Source organism: Falco cherrug, chromosome 7 (assembly GCF_023634085.1).
Source record: "Falco cherrug isolate bFalChe1 chromosome 7, bFalChe1.pri, whole genome shotgun sequence".
NCBI classification, from domain to species: domain Eukaryota; kingdom Metazoa; phylum Chordata; class Aves; order Falconiformes; family Falconidae; genus Falco; species Falco cherrug.
Window position 1 is genome coordinate 47,124,361 of NC_073703.1, and position 17,835 is coordinate 47,142,195.

At 36.2% G+C, this 17,835-nt stretch overlaps 1 protein-coding gene across 1 annotated transcript in view; it reads left to right on the plus strand.

Annotated features, from left to right (window-relative positions):
• The window catches only part of LRRC4C (leucine rich repeat containing 4C), a 538,946-nt gene that overhangs the window by 419,125 nt on the left and 101,986 nt on the right, over positions 1-17,835 (plus strand). Inside the window, exons 2-3 of the mRNA XM_055717132.1 lie at positions 13,451-13,536; positions 14,693-14,831. The gene's annotated coding sequence lies outside the window, so the exon portion shown is untranslated. The remainder of the gene's footprint in view (positions 1-13,450; positions 13,537-14,692; positions 14,832-17,835) is intronic.

The following is a 17,835-nucleotide window of genomic DNA, read 5'->3' on the forward strand; positions in this document are numbered from 1 at the left end:
ATTTACATGAAGATCAGAAAAATATCCTGAAAGTTAGGTGCTTAAACATTTACCTAAACATGCATACATGAATCGGAAAAAAAAATTGAGAATATCACGTTTTGTAACTTTAGTTGTGCAGAAAGCTGAAAATACAAAACTGATGTGGAGCTTCAGAAAGCTGATTGTGAAAGACATAACTACTCCTTGCCTAATCAGATGATCTAGGTGTGGTCACCAATTATTAGAATTTATAATTAGTTATACATTCACATTATTTGGGTATAGGAGTTATTCAACATGTAGCCTGCTACTAACTTAACAGCAGGAACTCTTCTTCATCTCAGCGGTTGAAATAGTCCTCTGTACAAAAGATTCATACAAGAACCACAGAGTATTTAAATCCTCAGGTGGTTTGTAAATGGTTGCTGGGCCTTCTGTTGGGCTTCTGCACCACTGAATATTGTATTGAAGGGATAAATTAGGAACTTTGATAGTAGAAGCCCATGTTCAGACTGAATTTATTGTATAATTACTGAAATATATACTGTGTTCAGCACACAATTTTCTTCACTGTACAGTACAAGTTGTCTTCATTGCTTTGATGTTCAAATTAAAGAAAAAGCAGAGGATTCTAAAATTAGAGAATTATCAAATTCTCATACAAATGTTTTAGTACTTCAGAATCTCAGTGGTTCTCAGCGAGATTAATTCTCCTGCTTAGACTTTTTTTTTTTTTTTTTTGGATGAGGAAGTACATCTAATGTGAATATTTTTCATAGAAATCTCTTTGAATATGAAACAGAGCTGCTATGAACATAAGTAAGTGTCTCATTGTGTGAGGGTTGTATTTGGACTAGATCTTCCAAAAATGAATGTACATTTGCAATTAGCTATGACTCACAGTGCATTAAAACTCTGTAACAAATTAGTTTAATTGTATATAAAACTCAAGAAAATGTAAAACTTAGAATAACTTTTCTAATAGCAGAAGAAAAGCTTTCCTCCTCCTTCGTTAAAAAGCCTCTTTCATGTTAACATTACCACATTAACTGAACTAACAGGAACCTCTAAAGCATTTATTTACAAAACTGCACTTGAAGTTGAAAGTCTCCCATCAACAGGAGATGGAACTAAACCCTGACAAGGCTAAATGATTTGTTCAAGTAGTTCAAGAAATCTAGAATTTCATAGGAAAATGAAGGATTTCCAAATGCAAGCCTAGGATGCGAAGTTATGTTTCTTGAATATCATAGCTCTGAATACCCTTATTAACCTTTTATTTGTACTTTCGCTTTTACAAAGTTTTAACTTCTAGTTTGAAAATATTATTCAGAAAGAGTCACTAGGATTAACTTGATGATTTTGCAGTGAATTTTTTATTTAGGATTATAGGTACTATAAGTGATGGTTTAAATACTATTGCTTTTGAGAATTGCATAGGACATAAGATGCTCAGAATTCTTTTCCTCTGTACTTTTTTGGGAAATAGTCCTTCCTTCCTTTTTATGTCAAGCACTCAGCAATTACCAATATCAGAAGGCTTTCTGTGCCCAGCACAGCTTAGAATGGTTGAGTTTACTAGGATATATTTGTTTCTGTTAATTCCTTTTTAAAAGAAATCTACAAAAAGGAAAACAGCTTAGACTTCAGTCTTGTACAGGTAGAGATGAGGCTTCCTCAACTGATATTGTCATAACATAAATGTGATACTAATTGAATGTGATATCATTTTTCTATGTAAGTCCATTTAGATAGTGTCACCTAAACAATATGCTCATGTTTTCTACTTATTTTATGATCAATGATGATGTAATGAGTTGGGTAACAGTAGGTTAAGACTATTTGTATTTTCTACTTTCTCTCCACAGATATTTTAGTTATTAAAATTCAGTTTTAGAGAGCATGTCCTTTTCATTCTATTTAGGATTAAAAGATTCATGTATTGTAAGTGCTGAAAAAGCACTCTAGGATGATATTCAGCACTAATGCTTTTATTAAACCCAGCAATATACTCAGAGATTTTCAAACAGTTGGGTTTGGGTTTTGGATTTGTTATTTTTGGTGGGGTTTTTTTTCCTCCTAATAAAACCCACACAGGCATTTTCATTGGAATGACAAAGACATTGTTGCAAGTAATGGTTATTTGTACTTTGTCATACATCAACATTTTCACTTTTCAAACGTAGCATGAAGAGTTGAAAATCACCAGTCTGAGTCATATATAGTGATATTTTTCTTTCCCATCTTCGCTTTTTGCTGTAATATATATAATGTTTATTAGTCTTTTTCCTAAATTGCTGATCCAAAATACAGATATTAATAGATCTGGGTATTAGGAATGCATAGGTCAGAAGATTAATATGAACAAGGGTATGAATTTAAGCAAGTATGATTACAGGGGTGGTATGTGGTCTTTCGTCCTTGTAAGACCCAATACTGGGTTTAATACATTTGCTTCAAATGAGAAAAAAGAATGGAAACCAAAGTTAGATGGAAAACTGTTACGTTCAGTACAGACAAAACAATCTGAATTATAAAATATTAGCCATGTTACTAGAACTTGACAGTTACTTCACACGGAATCTGACAAAGCATTGCAGAATATGATGTAGGAAATGACTCTGAAGTACTTAAGGATGTGGAGAAAAAAAATTATAAGCTGATCAATGTTTTTAAATGTGTACTTAGTAATCTTGAAAAACCAATTTTTTTATGAGTAAGTTTTTTTATAAGTGCAAATTATGTATCTGTAATAATCAGGATACTGAGGTTATTGAAAGGGTTTACATTTTCACCTTTAAGTTTATGCAAACCTTCCCCATTTTGAAAGACACAAAACATGCATGCATGCATTTTTTTAATGCAGAGATACAAAAATAACTGATCTTACAACTCATCCCTTTAACTACAAAATCAGAAAGGAAAAGTATACTGTGGTCAAATTAAAATAAGTTTTTCTCTCTTCTCTTCCCACTGAAACCAAACTTGAAAAAATAATTTCAGACCAAAAGTTACATTTTATTTGATCTGAAATACAATGTTACATTTTGTTCAGGATTTATGAATTTTTAATGAAATTTAACTTCAAAATGAGCCATTACATATGATGGCAATGAGGAGAAAGAAGGTCTAGAAAACTGGCATTTCAGGAAGAACTGAAAAAACTGACATTGAAGAGAAGAATGGGGGATGGAAATGGGGGAACAATAAAAATTTTCAGCACAGGAAAAGTTGTTGGAAACGGAAGTAATCCATGCTGACTGTGGGCAGGATGTGTAGTGGGTTTACATTGTAGCAAGTTTTCCCATGTTTAGTATTGGGAATCACTTTCTAATAAAGACACTGAAATATTGAACTGTGGAACAGTGGTATGTCTATTACTGAATTCTTTCTGAACAAGTTAGAATGCCTGTCTAAAAGGATGACAGGTTACCTTGTGAGAAAAATAGTCATGGAAAAAATTGCCTGCTAAAGGGCCTAATTTTCTAAATACAAAATAGGATAGATGGGTTCTAGAGCCAAGGTCAGGTCTATTTTTACACTCACACCTCATAAACTTACTTTATTTCTAAATTGTAGTGTTTCTTTTTGAATTGGTATTCAAAGTGCAAACCTGTTCTTAGTTTTAATCTTGTGAACGGACTGGTTTGTACTACCTCTAACTTGAAAATAACGGTGTTTTTTGCTTTAAAACAATGTATTTTTGCTTTTTACAACCACTTTTCAGACTCTCATTATATAAAACAGCAGTGATTTTTCCCATAGATTGCAAGAATTACTTGTTTTCCTGAATCAGCAACTACAATAAGATAAATTAATTAAACTGGTGGGTTAAACTAACGACTATCACTTTAAAAAGGCAAATAGTTTATGGTCACATGGGAGCCAGTCTATGAGAATGAAGTGCAAGAATATCGCAAAATCACTCTGAGCTAAATACTCTGATATTTTTTGCCAAAAAAAAATGAATTCATTCTGCCCCTGGGACTGACTTCATTATAACATGGCTGGTCCAACAAGTAGATGTGGGCAAATCAGAGGCTTTTCTCCAATTCTAATGGCAAGGTGGCTATTTCTAAACTCAAAGGTAGGTTATTGTTTTGCACAGAGGGAAGCAATTGCATGTTTATGATATATTTTTAAATGTTTTTCCCCCAACACCACGTCTTTTTCATTTGAGTGGCAGCTGAAGTGCAGAGTAATATACTGAATTAAGTGAAGGGCTAAATGAAGCAATTAACTGTTCTTTCCCAGACAATGAAATCACCAAGCATGATTTAGAACAGCTGGATGTTGACCCTCTTTTTTTTTTTGTATGTAAGTCAGAGCAGGAGAGGCAAGCGTGATCACAGGAGATTTATCTCTGCTCCTTTTTACAGCCCCTTGTGCTCATTTTATGTGAATTCATGTAACTTTCATGTGTGTGAAACATTTGCATTTCCTGTTGGGAAATTCTGGGGAACCTAGGAAGGAAGGAAATACTCTTCCCTGCCTAGCCATCTTGTTAGTAAGATAGCTACCACAGCTTTCTGACTGTTATAGGCCATGCTTTGTATTTTGACATACGTTTCAGACTTTCCCTTAATAAACTTCAACAGAATCTGACGTGAACCAGAGTTTTTTGGTATCATGCAGAGCACAAAATTCCTGGGCTGGATTCCACAAGTAAAATTGTGCTGGCTTTACAGCTGTAAAGCAAGTAGGAAGTTACATAAATGTTCCAGAGGAAACATATACATGCCAGGGATGGAAACAGTTCAGCTCATAAAATTTTACAGGACAGCTTTCATTTGTATTATTGTGGTAAAGATTGCAGATTCTCATATCTGGTAGATGGGCAAATCTGTGAGGAAGGTTACTAAGGACAGACCTGTAGTCTCCAAAAGTTTTGATTTCATGCTAACAAACAGAATGACTGAAGTTTGTTTTACTCTAATACAGTTTGGTTCTAAGACCCTGTTGCAGAGTAATTGTACAGCTCTTAACAGTGTCATTGATAAAATGGTTTCATTTTCAGTCTCTGAATTTGTGCCAAATTCACATGGCATTAGTAGTTTTTCATTTTGGTCTTGTACTTTTCTAGTAACTTGAGAATTATTCAAAGATGAATTGTAGCATGTATCAATTAAAGATAAAGCTGGAAAATGTAGGGAATGCATACATAAAATGTGTGCTTTGTAATTTAAGGACATACAATTGTTTGGAAAAGTCTCTGTGTGACCTTTTTTCTCCCACAAAATGTCATTACATAGCAACAGATTCAAGTGTCATTAGAGGGTTTACCGAGGGCAAGGAGAAAACAAAGATTTGACTCGTGTATTTCTGCATTTGTCTGGAATGTGGGACTGGGGGACATGCAAGTTCATTTATTTCTGTTAGGTGATTTGAACATTTTGGTACTTGAATTACAACCAAGGTTACTGTGCAGTTTGTAGAAGTTTGTGGTTACATTTCTTAAAGCAAGAAAGTTCCCGTCCCTGTCCCCGTCCACTCCAATTTTCTTCTATCACTGTGAATTAAACTGATTTATTGCTTTAACTCATGCAGGTGCCAAGAACAATTAACAGAGGTCGGTTTATAATGATATGCATGCAAGTTAGTCTTGCTTATTTTCTCCCACCAGCTGTGTTCTGTAGGAGGTACAGGACTGTGTTTTAGAGTTATGATTTTTTTTTTTCTTTCTTTCTTTTAGGATTAATTAGTATTCAGTCTTGCTTTTTTTTAAGACCTCATGTGAGAATTGTGATTCTATTAAGGGTCTTCATTAACTGTTCTTTTGAAAGCTGAAGACAACATAACCTAACACTTTAAATAAGCCATTTAGTATAAATCATGTGCAATCCAGTAGACATGTCAAAACACTGCTCTGCAATCTCGCAGCTAGTCTTCTACAGGTCTGTGGCCATGTCCTATATACATGGAGAAAAAGGGATACAGTGCCAGAACTGTATTCAGCTGCATTTTCCATCAGTGTCAACTTTATTGAAAACTGTACAGAGAAATTTCCTTGATGAAACAACATGAAATAAAAGATCCTTTTGGAGTTCTTTACAATGCACAGGTGTTTTTGTAAACAGGTAATAAGAAATTAAACAATTGGGTCTCCTTTTGTTCTAGTTTTCTAATCAATTGGTTCTGTTTTGGTTTCTTTAGTGCTGTGATAGGGCTGGCAGGCAGCGTGGAAAGACTGGCAGAATGAGGCATCTCTATTGCTTGTCTGAACTTTAGCATGAGAATGACAGTTGTCAGGAAATACCTTAATTTATATGCTGATCCCTAATAGAGTTTTCATGTCTTCTGATAATTTCATTTTCTCTTTCCTCAGATGAAACCTGTTAAATTTTTTCAGTATCTCCAAGTTATTTTCTCTAGGTTTATATTTAGAGCCATATTTGCACAGAAAATTATTCTTATTCTGCTTGTAAGGAGCAGACAAAGTAAGTGTGTATGTATATACACAGAAGTATGTATGCATAAAACAAGTACTTGGAAGTATAGCTGACAGTCATTTTATATAGGTGAACAAATAATACAGCTTTTCTAATTAACGTAATTCTGACAATCATTTGGTATACTTGCTTAAGCAAGTAGGAACTGGCCAGTAATAGGTAGAAATATCTGAGAATTAATCTTTAGGACGCATTTGTCTCCCATTTCAGTACACATACACCGTGCTTGGCCACAGATTGTCTTACACTTTTTCACTTTTTTCAAGTATCATTTGAAAGCAGTATATTTTGATAACCTCAGTAAATCTATTTCTTAGTATGTTCATATTCTAATATTACCTGTGACTACATCCCATAGTCTATATAATTTTATTTGGATTACATCTTTTACTTTCTCTAAGAAAAAGAAAAATATTCTAGCTTACATATCTGTAATTAGACAACCCTTTTTTTTTTTAAGTGAAGATTAAAAAAATTGCTGCATTTTATCTTTCATCAAATTTATTTTTAGCTTGACTTCTAATAATTCAGAAACATGTATCATATCTAGTAACAGCATAAAGTTATGTAGCCCAGATTAGGCCAGTTTCATCTGGAATGATCCATTGTAATTTGAAATAGAAAATACAGCTGCTTCTGACACATTAAGATAATAGTTACACTGTACCAGTTATACTTTGTGTGTATTTTTTAAAGACTGGAATTTGAGACGAACTCTTCTATGTTGGATAATTTCATTCCTTCTAACTTGATTTTCAGTACTGAGTAAGTCCAGAACACCAGAAAATCACAAGGAAAAGCAGAATATCAATAAAACTCACAGAAAGTAACCAGATGTACCACAATTCCCAGTTGATAATTTTGCATAATGGTCTTCACTTCCCCTATCTGATGTTGCTGGGAGACTGGAGATACAGATGTTCTCGGTTCATTCTTAATTCCGTGATCCCTCTTTTTCTGCTTTTAGTTTTGCCTCTTCAGTCTTTTCATTCTACACTTAAAAACATACTGTTTCGTTCCTCACGAAGCATTTCTACAGCACAGATTCGCACAGCTGGTGTTTATTCCTGACATCATGCAGCAGGTTCCCGTTCCATGGGCATTCGCGGTGGCTAGTTCAGCACCAAGGACAGCGAAGGCGGCTTTCCCGAGCCCTGCCGCGCCGAGGGCGCGCTCCCAGCCTGCCCGGCAGGAGCAGGGGGAAAATACAAAATCTTGCGGCGGTGGTTAAATACCAGAGCAGATTGGCCAGAGAGCTTGTGGGCTTTTGTAGCTGTTCAAGTCTCCACTGGACATGCCCTGAGCTACCTCTTCTAATTAGACATGTTTTGAGCAGGAGACTGGACTGAATGATCTCTGCAGAGCCCTTCCAACCAAAATGATGACTCTGATATAATTTGTCCCATATAAAGATTAATAATAACGCCCCTCCCCCCAAATATTCCCCTAAAACAACAAAAACCACCTCCCAGCATTCTGTAAACAGAGCATCACGCACTGAAGTAGTATGGTTTTTTCCTGTTCTTTATTTGTCCTTAATTTGCTTGTTTGTTCATAAAAAGTATAAAGATGAGGGGTTTAATACCGAGTTTTGCTAAAGGTTATCGGATAACAAGTCTAAATGTTATGAAAAATTAATCATAGATGGTACAAGGCTTATTGAAAGAAATTGATTTGTTAAGGAAGATATGAATATATAAATGCTTTCTAGTTTTCAGTTTGATATTCATTCTGACCTTCCCATACCACCTTTGTCAGCAGCCACATTGTCCTAAACTGCTACCTTACTGTTTTTAAAGTGTTCATGTGTTCATTGGGGTAAGAAATGGCCACACTATGAGGAACATGCTTTGTGCAGTGTAAATCATTGAATTCCTGATCAAATCAGAAAGTTTAGTTCAGGTCCTTTGATATCACTTTCCTTTGTATAAAGACAAAAAAAAAAAAAAAACCAAAAAAAAAAACCCAAACAAAAAACCCCCCAAAAAAACCAAAACAAAAAAAACCCCAGCACAGTGGTTGAATTCTACTTACGTGATTGTATTTTGCCTACTGAAATTTTACATAATATTACTAACAAATTGATATTACCAATAGAGGGACATGATCATTACCTCCTCGGTCACTATTTTCCCAGGAAATGCTGTGTACCTTAATGAATATTGCTCAAACTGTTGTTCTAACAAGGAAGATTACAGTGTGATTTGTATCCTGTTATTCACTGTATACTAAAAGAAGCGTATTAGCATGAGTAAAGTCTAGGTTAGGTTCAGAAGTGGTCATACCAGCTGCTAGATCTCACACAGGCACGCAGGGCTGGTAGCAATGACGCTAAAATAATGCTTCCTGACCTGATAACTAGGTTTGAGAATTATTTCTCTGACTTGCTGCTAAAGTATGACTTCAATTTTTTTTATATTCTTGACTCCCAGTCAGAAGTTTGTTTAAAAATAGATAAATACATAAACCCCCAAGCCAGAGTTGTGCTATATATGGGGAAAGAAGACAGAGAGAAGCAGAAAGATTGAAGAAGTTATCTCAACATTACAATCATTTTAAAGATGGAGGTGGGGTGTAAAATGAATTTGTCATTGTGATTTCATTTTCTGCAAATACTTGAGGAAGCAAATTTTTACTGGAAATAACATTTATAAAGTTTTGTTCATATAGGCTGATTTTCAAAGATACAGATTTTTTTTTATTATTATTTAAAGAATTCAGACTGTCATCTTTGTCTAATTGACTCCTCTTTTGTTCTGTGTGTGTGTGTTTAAACTTAATGCCTCTGTCTGATCTCCTTACTTTGCTGCTTTATTTTTTGTCCTTCCTGGCTGATTTTAAACTTCTATATTTATGCCTTCTCTGACCGTTGCAGATTCTACTTCTAACCTCTTTCAATGCAAAAGGTTGTGCTGACACCCATAGCCATACAATTGTTTGTGAATTTGACCTGTTCTATGTTCAGATCACTTTCTCCAAGACTGATAGATGTGATTGAATAATATTTAGTGAGTACTTTACATTCAGAATTCTGACTCTTTTGTGGGAAGCCTTTACAAATATGTAACTATAGAGTCTATGGGGCAGATGGGATCTACCCAAGGGTACTGAGGGAGCTGGCAGAAAAGCTTGCCAAGCCACTCTCCATCATCTACAAACAATCCTGGCTAACTGAGGGGGTCCCAGAAGACTGGTGGTTTAGTCAATGTAATGTCCAGCTATAAGAAGGGCAGGAAGGAGGATCTGGGGAAGTACAGGCCTGTCAACCTGACCTTGGTGCTGGGGAAGATTATGGAGCAGATCATCCCAAGCACCATCATATCACATGCAGAACAACATGGGGATCAGGCCCAGCCAGCATGGGTTTATGAAAGGCAGGTCCTGCTTGATGAACCTGATTTCCTTCTATGACAAGATGACCTACTTTTAGTGGATGAAGGAAAGCCTGTGGGTGATGTCTACCTGGACCTTAGTAAAACCTTTAACACTGTCTCCCACAGCTTTCTCCTGGAGAAACTAGCTGCTTACGGCTTGGACAGGTGTACTCTACACTGGGTAAAAAGCTGCCTGGATGGCTAAGCCCAAAGAGTGGTAGTAAGTGGAGTTACATCTGGCTGGTGACTGGTCACAAGTGGTGTTCCCCAGGGCTCAGTACTGGGGCCATCTCTGTTTAATACCTTTATCAATGATCTGGATGATGGGATCATTGCACCCTCAGTAAGTTTGCAGATGGCACCAAACTGCAGGGGGAGTGTTGATCTGCCTGAGGGTGGGAAGGCTCTGCAGAGGGATCTGGACAGGTTGGGCTGATGGGATGAGGCCAGTTGTATGATGTTCAACAAAGCTTAGTGCTGGGTATTGCACTTGGGTCACACCAGCCCCATGCAGTGCTACAGGCTGGGGGAAGAGTGGCTGGAAAATTGCCTGGTAGAAAAGGACCTGGGGGTGCTGTTTGACAGTTGGTTTGGGGGTGCTGGTTGATGGCCAGCTGAATATGAGCCAGCAGTGTGCCCGGGTGGCCAAGAAGGCCAACGGGATCCTGGCTTGTATCCAAAACAGTGTGGCCAGCAGGACAAGGGAAGTGATTGTCCTCAGATTACAACCAGATTGTACTCAGACCTGGTTGGGCCGCACCTTGAATCCTGTGTTCAGTTTTGGGCGTCTCACTGCAGGAAGGATGTAGAGGTGCTGGAGTGTGTCCAGAGAAGGGGAATGAAGCTGGTGAAGGGTCTGGAGAACAAGTCTTAGAAGGAGTGGCCAAGGGAACTGGAGTTGTTTGCCTGGAGAGGAGGAGGCTCAGGGGGGGACCTTATTGCTCTGTGTAAGTACCCAAAAGGAGGCGGTAGGCTGGTGGGGGTCGGTCTCTTGTCCAAGATAACTGGCGACAGGACAAGAGGAAACAGCCTCAATTTACACCTGGGGAGGTTTAGATTGGATATTAGGAAAAATTTCTTCACTGAAAGGGTGGTTGATGGTCAAACATTGGACCAGATTGCCCAAGAAGGTCATGGAATCACCATCCCTGGAGGTCTTTAAGAAACACATAGAGGCATCGCTTAGCAACATGATGTAGTGGTGAACTTGGCAGTCCTGCGTTAACAGTTGGACTCCATGATCTTAAAGGTTTTCTCCAACCTAGATGATTCTACGGTTCTGTGTCTTGATTTGTAATGAATTAATTTTGTTGGTTGGTAGTAACCAGTTGATGATCCCCTAGCTTGTGCTGCCAGATACGTTCTGCAAAGAAGAGCAAATGTGTGCCTGGATTGTGACAGAGGTATTTCCCCAAAATGACCTGTGGCTCTGCAATCCCTCTCAGTGCCCTTCAGCACTGATAATGTGTATGCTCTCTGCTGTGTGTGCATTGTGACAGCCTGAGTGACACACCGTGCAACGAATAATAATGTGTTATAGCTGCAAGTAGAGCTTAACTTACCTCTTGCTTCCAGCACCTTTCCTAACAAACTCCTGTACTCCCACACAGTTTTGTGGCAAAGGGCTGGAAAATATTTATGTACTTGTTCTCATTTAACCAAAGCAGAAATCCTTGCCGTTCTAAAGCTTAGCATACGAGGTCTTCATCAGCATGGTTGCCCTATAAATATCCCACTTAAATACCTTACAGAATCAAATCCTGAAGGTGCGCATGGGCATAATACAGAATTTGCCCAGAGTAAATATCAGTCAGTTTGCTAAAGGAATGTGTAAGATGCAGGCATTTGAAGTTTTCTGCAGCAAGGTAGTAAAGTGGTATCTCAGATGTTTTCTCTGTCTTAATATTAAAGTATTTGGAAATAGATTTGAATCTGTGAGTATATTGTCTAGTATTTTCTCTCTGCATAGAATTGTCCCAGTCATTATGACAAGTTTTTGTTCAGGGGGTTGGTGTTTTTTTTTTTTTTACTGACCAGCAGGCTTAATGACTGACTCATAATCCTGCTATACAGCCATACACTGCCTCCCACCTAATACCATAGTGACAAGCTGCTGGTTTTCTTTTTTGCAAAATAAGTAAGAAATAGAAATTAAGTCTTTAAAAAAATGGGATAGCCACTGATATCTTGGTATGATCAAGCTGACATGAATGGTGCTGACTAACTATAAGAAATACTCCTTATCCCTGCAAGGTTACACATGGACCTCAAACATTTAGCATGTTTTATTTCCTGTTATATTAGCAAACAGTGTTCTTGTTTGAAAGGCTTTTAAAAATGGTGACATAAGGGAGTTAGGTGATTAATGCACTTGGGCAAAATCTGTAAATCACAGAACATTTCAAATCCACATGTTTAAGCACCTGAATACTTTTAAAAATCTACTCTAGAGGCCTTGTTTGTAGAATAAAGTCAGGTTTAGTGATGTTTTGATGTTGTTCAGAGAAGTTTAAACTGAAGAATTTCAGCAAGCTTGAGTTCTTATGTGAACTGTAGGAACTTCTGATCTAAAATACATTAATTTAATGGGAAAATGCCAGTGCCACCCTGCCTACAAAAAAACAGAAAATCCTAGACTGTCAAGTTCAAGGACCAATCTGCATCTGCCTCTCATTCCAATGTATTCTTTTGTAGATTTAACAAGCATATACTTTGTGATAGCTACAATCTACATTATTTTTGAATAAATATATGGGAAATTTTCTCTCTCTTTTAAGTCACAAGTATTTGAAAAGTACTTTTATGACAATATCCATGCCTACAGTGTTTTTGACCATTAAAAACGTGCTAATGATAACATTTAAGCATTACCACAGTCATGATAAACATGTATATACAGAGATATATATATGTATCAATAAAATGCAGTAACAATGAAAAGGAATTTTACATTTTACTAGAATTCCAGAGAAGTAATTCTAGTAAAATATACTGTATGTCCTTTAGGACCACAGATGGTTAATTCCTGCTTCCAGATCTATGCATTCATATATGGAGTTATTAAATGTGTTTTCCAAAAGTGTTGATTCATTTTATTTGGCTCATCTTTGGAGAATGCATTTTAAATGGTGCTGGATTTAACAAATCTTGCTGTGCCTGTTTTTGAAAATAAAGCCCATTTGAGACATTTTAAATGAAGGCCCACATACCTTGACCTCCTGATTAACACCAAATGTATTTGTGAGCAATTTTTGTAAAATCTGAAACTTCATCCTAGTATTCTAGTTTTCTTAATATTACCTCTACTTGTTGTCCAAAGACCATCAGTACTGTAAACTTTGATGCTAATACTACTTCTTATCTCTTAAATGATAGGTATTTTTATTAGTATGTTGAAGATAATTTCCACCTATATCTACAAAGCAGTGTAAAGCAAATACAATTGTAAGGAAACGCAGTTTCAATCTCACCTAGTGGAAAAGTGCAAGGACGGAGAAATAGGTCTGAAAATTCCCAAAAAGCACTTGGTACAAGTGTTGATCAAATTCAGATTCCTGTATATCATCTCTTGTTTTTTTTCCTACTCCCAAACAATCCTATAATCATGATGTGGAGCTTCTTAAAACAATGTTTCATTCCTTGCAGGTTTTTCATCCTCTTCATCACCAGAAATAGTTCCCTTAACAAGAAACTCTTCCCTAGATCTTGAAGATCAGACATGCTTCAATAAGGTGAGTTGCAATTTAAAACTGTACCATACCCACTGGGAATGAAGTTTGGAGAGATGGTAGGAAAACTAAGTCTAAAGTAATATTGATTAATAAATAAATAAATACACACTCGCATACATATGCATGCACACACACTTTCTTAAACTAATCATTATTCTTACCATAATTTTCCGTAGTTATGACTGACAGGATTTCTTAACTTCTTATCAGGATTTTTAACACGTAGTCAATAAAGAATGACAAATGTTCTCAACTACAAGTTCCTTTTAGAACTTCTCAAAGGAACCTGTCTTAATGGGGACAAGGATGGTTATTTGTATCAAACCGCTTTCCTCTTATTGTCTCCAAAATATAGAGCTACATTTTCCCCTTGTAACCGTTCCAGGGCTTAAGCGCAAATCCAATGCAAAAGTGTTTGGGCTATTCTTCCACTTCCAACGAAAGTTGTGGAACTACCTGTTATGGAATAATTCTGTATTCTCTTTAGAAGTGACGCCATAGTGGGCTAGGCAGGTTATTGATCTATTCTGGAGTAGCATTAGCCAATTCCAAAAGAATTTCAAGAGGCTTATTATTGTTCTCAGCGGTTTTCATCCACCTCTTTAAGATGATACTGAAAGACAATTAGATATTTCACATTTCATATGATCTTTAAACAATGTACACTTTTACTGGAAATGTGGAGATTGAAGAGAGAGCTGAACACCGCGTAAGAAAATCCAGAGAACTGAAGGTGGAGATTGGTCTTTTAACTAACTTATACCATATTTCAGAGCACTTGTGAGTATAAATGTGGTGATTCCTGCCTTCATTCATTCTACGTCCTAAATTGTTCCCTTTTTCATCCATCTAGTTTGAGTCAATGTCTGTCAAAATACATTTATATCACAATGCATTCAGAGATCTTAAATGACTTAATATCAGGTGTTCACTGCTAGTATACAGAAAATAATTATAATTATTAAGGAGGGTGAAGTTTTAACTTCCCTGCTGCCTTATATTTTTCCTATTTTCCTTGCCTGGTGTAGAGCACATCATATTGTGGTAATGGTGCCACATCATGCAATGACTCAATTGTGAAACTTTCCCTAGTCCGATTATTGGTGAGTCCATCCTGTTTAACATATTCAGTAAGTATTTTTTTTCCATTTTACAGGTAGGGTAACAGGCATACAGAGACATCAAGTAACCTATATTGAGATCATGCAAAGACTCTGGAAATATAATCCCAGTGAGTCCTGGCTATAACACTTTTGATGTCGTCATCACTGGCCACAGTCCTGGAAGCACTGACGGTAAGAAAATAGGTTCTTATGTATGTGAATATGCATTATAGTATCTCAGTCCATTTGAATTTGGATAAGTCTAAAAAAACCCTTTCTGTCATTTTCCAATGGCCAAAGATAAACCAATAGTGATTTAAAAAAAAGGGGGGAAAAAAAAGAAAAAAAAAAAAAAGTTGAAAAAAATTACTATAAAAACTACATTGTGGGTATTTTTTTTTTGTATTGACTGATAAGGGCTAAGTAGAAATTAGTCTGATATGTAAAAATGATGTCCACATTTAAGGTACAGGGGCTGCTGCTGATATGTAGTAATTTATTTAAAAAATAATAAGTACCTGAAAATAGATCTTAAAAATAAAAGTTATTTCTCCCATGAAAAACTTTTTTTTTTTTTTTTTCATTTTGGCAAGTATCTCTGTCAATGATCTCTTTGCATACAACATTTCTTTTCCTTCCCAGTGTATTAAAAGCTATAACTTTCTCTGGGATTTTGCAGATTAAAGCAAGTCATTACCCTTTTTGTGAAGAAATTTTAGAAATCTGCTATATTACTTTTTCCTTGGCTCAGAGGTTAAACTGAAGGTCTTTTCCCAGTACTAGAATTTCACTTTGAATGTATGCTAAACATGAGGACAAGCTAGAACAATATGGCTGCTAGGTTGTTTTTTAGTAATGTTTTGAAGCATATGTAGTTAAGATTTTATTCTCAATAAATGCAAATTGTATTTTCCAGTCACAATATCTACACAGAAGAAATTAAGATGTCTGATACATTCATCTCTATGTCACAGTATCATACACTTGCTATTTAAAATTCACTGAAGAAAAAAAATGCTGTCACACTGTAAATACATTATTTCCAAAGTGATGCATCATTCATGTTCAAGTATAGTTGTCTATATTCTTAAATTTTATGTTCCTAAAAACTCAATTTAGAAGAAAAAGTCTTCCTTTTTCACTCTACTTATATTTTCCAACCTCAATTATTCTATGATTCTGTGATTTACAAAACCAAATACATATTAGATGGGGCATGAATGTAAAATGAAGGACCATGCTTTACTCTTATCTACACCTGCATTAATCTGCAGATACTCTATTGAAATCAAGAGTTATTCCTCTCTATGGAGTGAATTTACAACAGGTTAATGTCAGTGGCACCCACTCCTGTAAAGGAGAGAATTTGTCTAGATTCAAATTCTAAACCTGAAATTAGTGCTATAGGAAAATGGGAGGATTTGGGCCACTTTTTTCAGGACTATTTTAGAGTGCAAACACTTGACATTTTTTTTCTAAGCCATTTTGTGAGTCAGGATTTTTTCATGTGGAATACAGTAGTTAATTTCAGTCCAAAATGTTCACATTTTATAAGAAGTTGAAAAACATTATTATTGCAAAGAACTGGAACAAGAAAATAAAAAAATATTAATATTAATAGTGTTATTAATAGTGCTATTATTATTATTATTAATAATAATATTGTTAATGTTATTATCAACAACAGCAACAACAATAAAAACAACAATAGTAGTATTGCACAGGTGCTGTTCTTTGCTAGGGTTACTAGCCATGAAAATCCTCCTTTGGAATTTTATTTTGTCATAGCATAGTGGTTTCGACATGCACTTCTTCCTAACCTGTACTAATCAGTTTAAGAAAAACTGGAATAGCATGTGAATAAATAGTACTGAAGGGCAACATGACTGCTGTTACAGTACCAACTAACTATGCCCTATATTTCAGGCAAAATATCTACAGTCTATTTCTAACCAAATGAAGGTGAGTTAATAGTGTTTTTGTTCAAAATGTGTTTGGGTGGGTGCATGTTGTGAGGAGCTGCAACTATAACAAAAAAGTTAGCGTGACAATTGATATTGATCTTCAACATGCTGAACTCACAGACAGTCTGGAATGGAAGTTTAAATTTAAAATCACACATGAAAAAAGATGCTTTGTAAAATTGTGGTCATATTTAAGTTATCAAAAATTTTGTCGTTGATCTCAGTGGAATCAGAATTCTTCTGCTGGGTACAAAGGAAGCTTTTCCTTTTTTAAATATGTAGTTACTTACATGAATATATGTATACTCTTAAGCTTTAACACCCTAACACTATTAAATGTTAGGTACCCTGAAGTCATGCTGCAATAAACTTCATAGCAATTACCAAACCTAAAGAGTAAGCTCTTGACAGGGACATAATTCCATAAATGTTCTAATGCTAGCTGTGAAAATATATGTGTCAGAACTGTGACACAACCATCCAAAGGGCAAAGTTAGGAGAGGTTTAACTTTGTTTGTTAGTGGTTTGTCTTTTTCATATTTTTTTTCTCAAAGTAGCATTTGTTTTAGAAAAAAAGGTCTCCTCTGCTAGTTCTGAGTTGAATGCTAGTCACTTAATTCTTCTAGGCACACACGTGAATAAGAGAATCTGAGAGCAGATTTGAAAAAATATTTTTACCGAATAAGTATAAGGCTTACTTTCCTTCTATGTAAATATTTGTACAAGCTATTAAATTACAGAATCATAGAATGGCTGAGGGTGGGAGGGACCTCTGAAAGTTCACCTGGTCCAATCCCATGGCTCAAGCAGGGCCATCTAGAGCCAGTCATCTAGGACCATGTCCAGGTGGCTTCTGAAAGTCCCCAAGGGGGAAGAGTCCACAACCTCCCTGAGCAACCTGTGCCAGTGCTTGGTCACTCTCTCAATAGTAAAGTGTTTAATGACGTTCAGATGGAACTTCCCGTGTTTCTGTTTGTGCCCGTTGCCTCTGGTCCTGTTACTGGGCACCAATGAGAAGAGCCTGGCTCCATCCTCCTTGCACCCTCCCTTCATGTAATTGTAGACGTTAATAAGATTCCCCTGAGCCTTCTCTTCTCCAGGTTAAACAGACTCAGCTCGGTCAGCCTTTCTCCATAGGAGAGATGCTCGTTGGTGAATTGGTTGTCTCTGCTGTAATGGAAACACTGACAATACAGGATACAGTTCCGTAAGCAGAAATTCTAGAAAGTCTT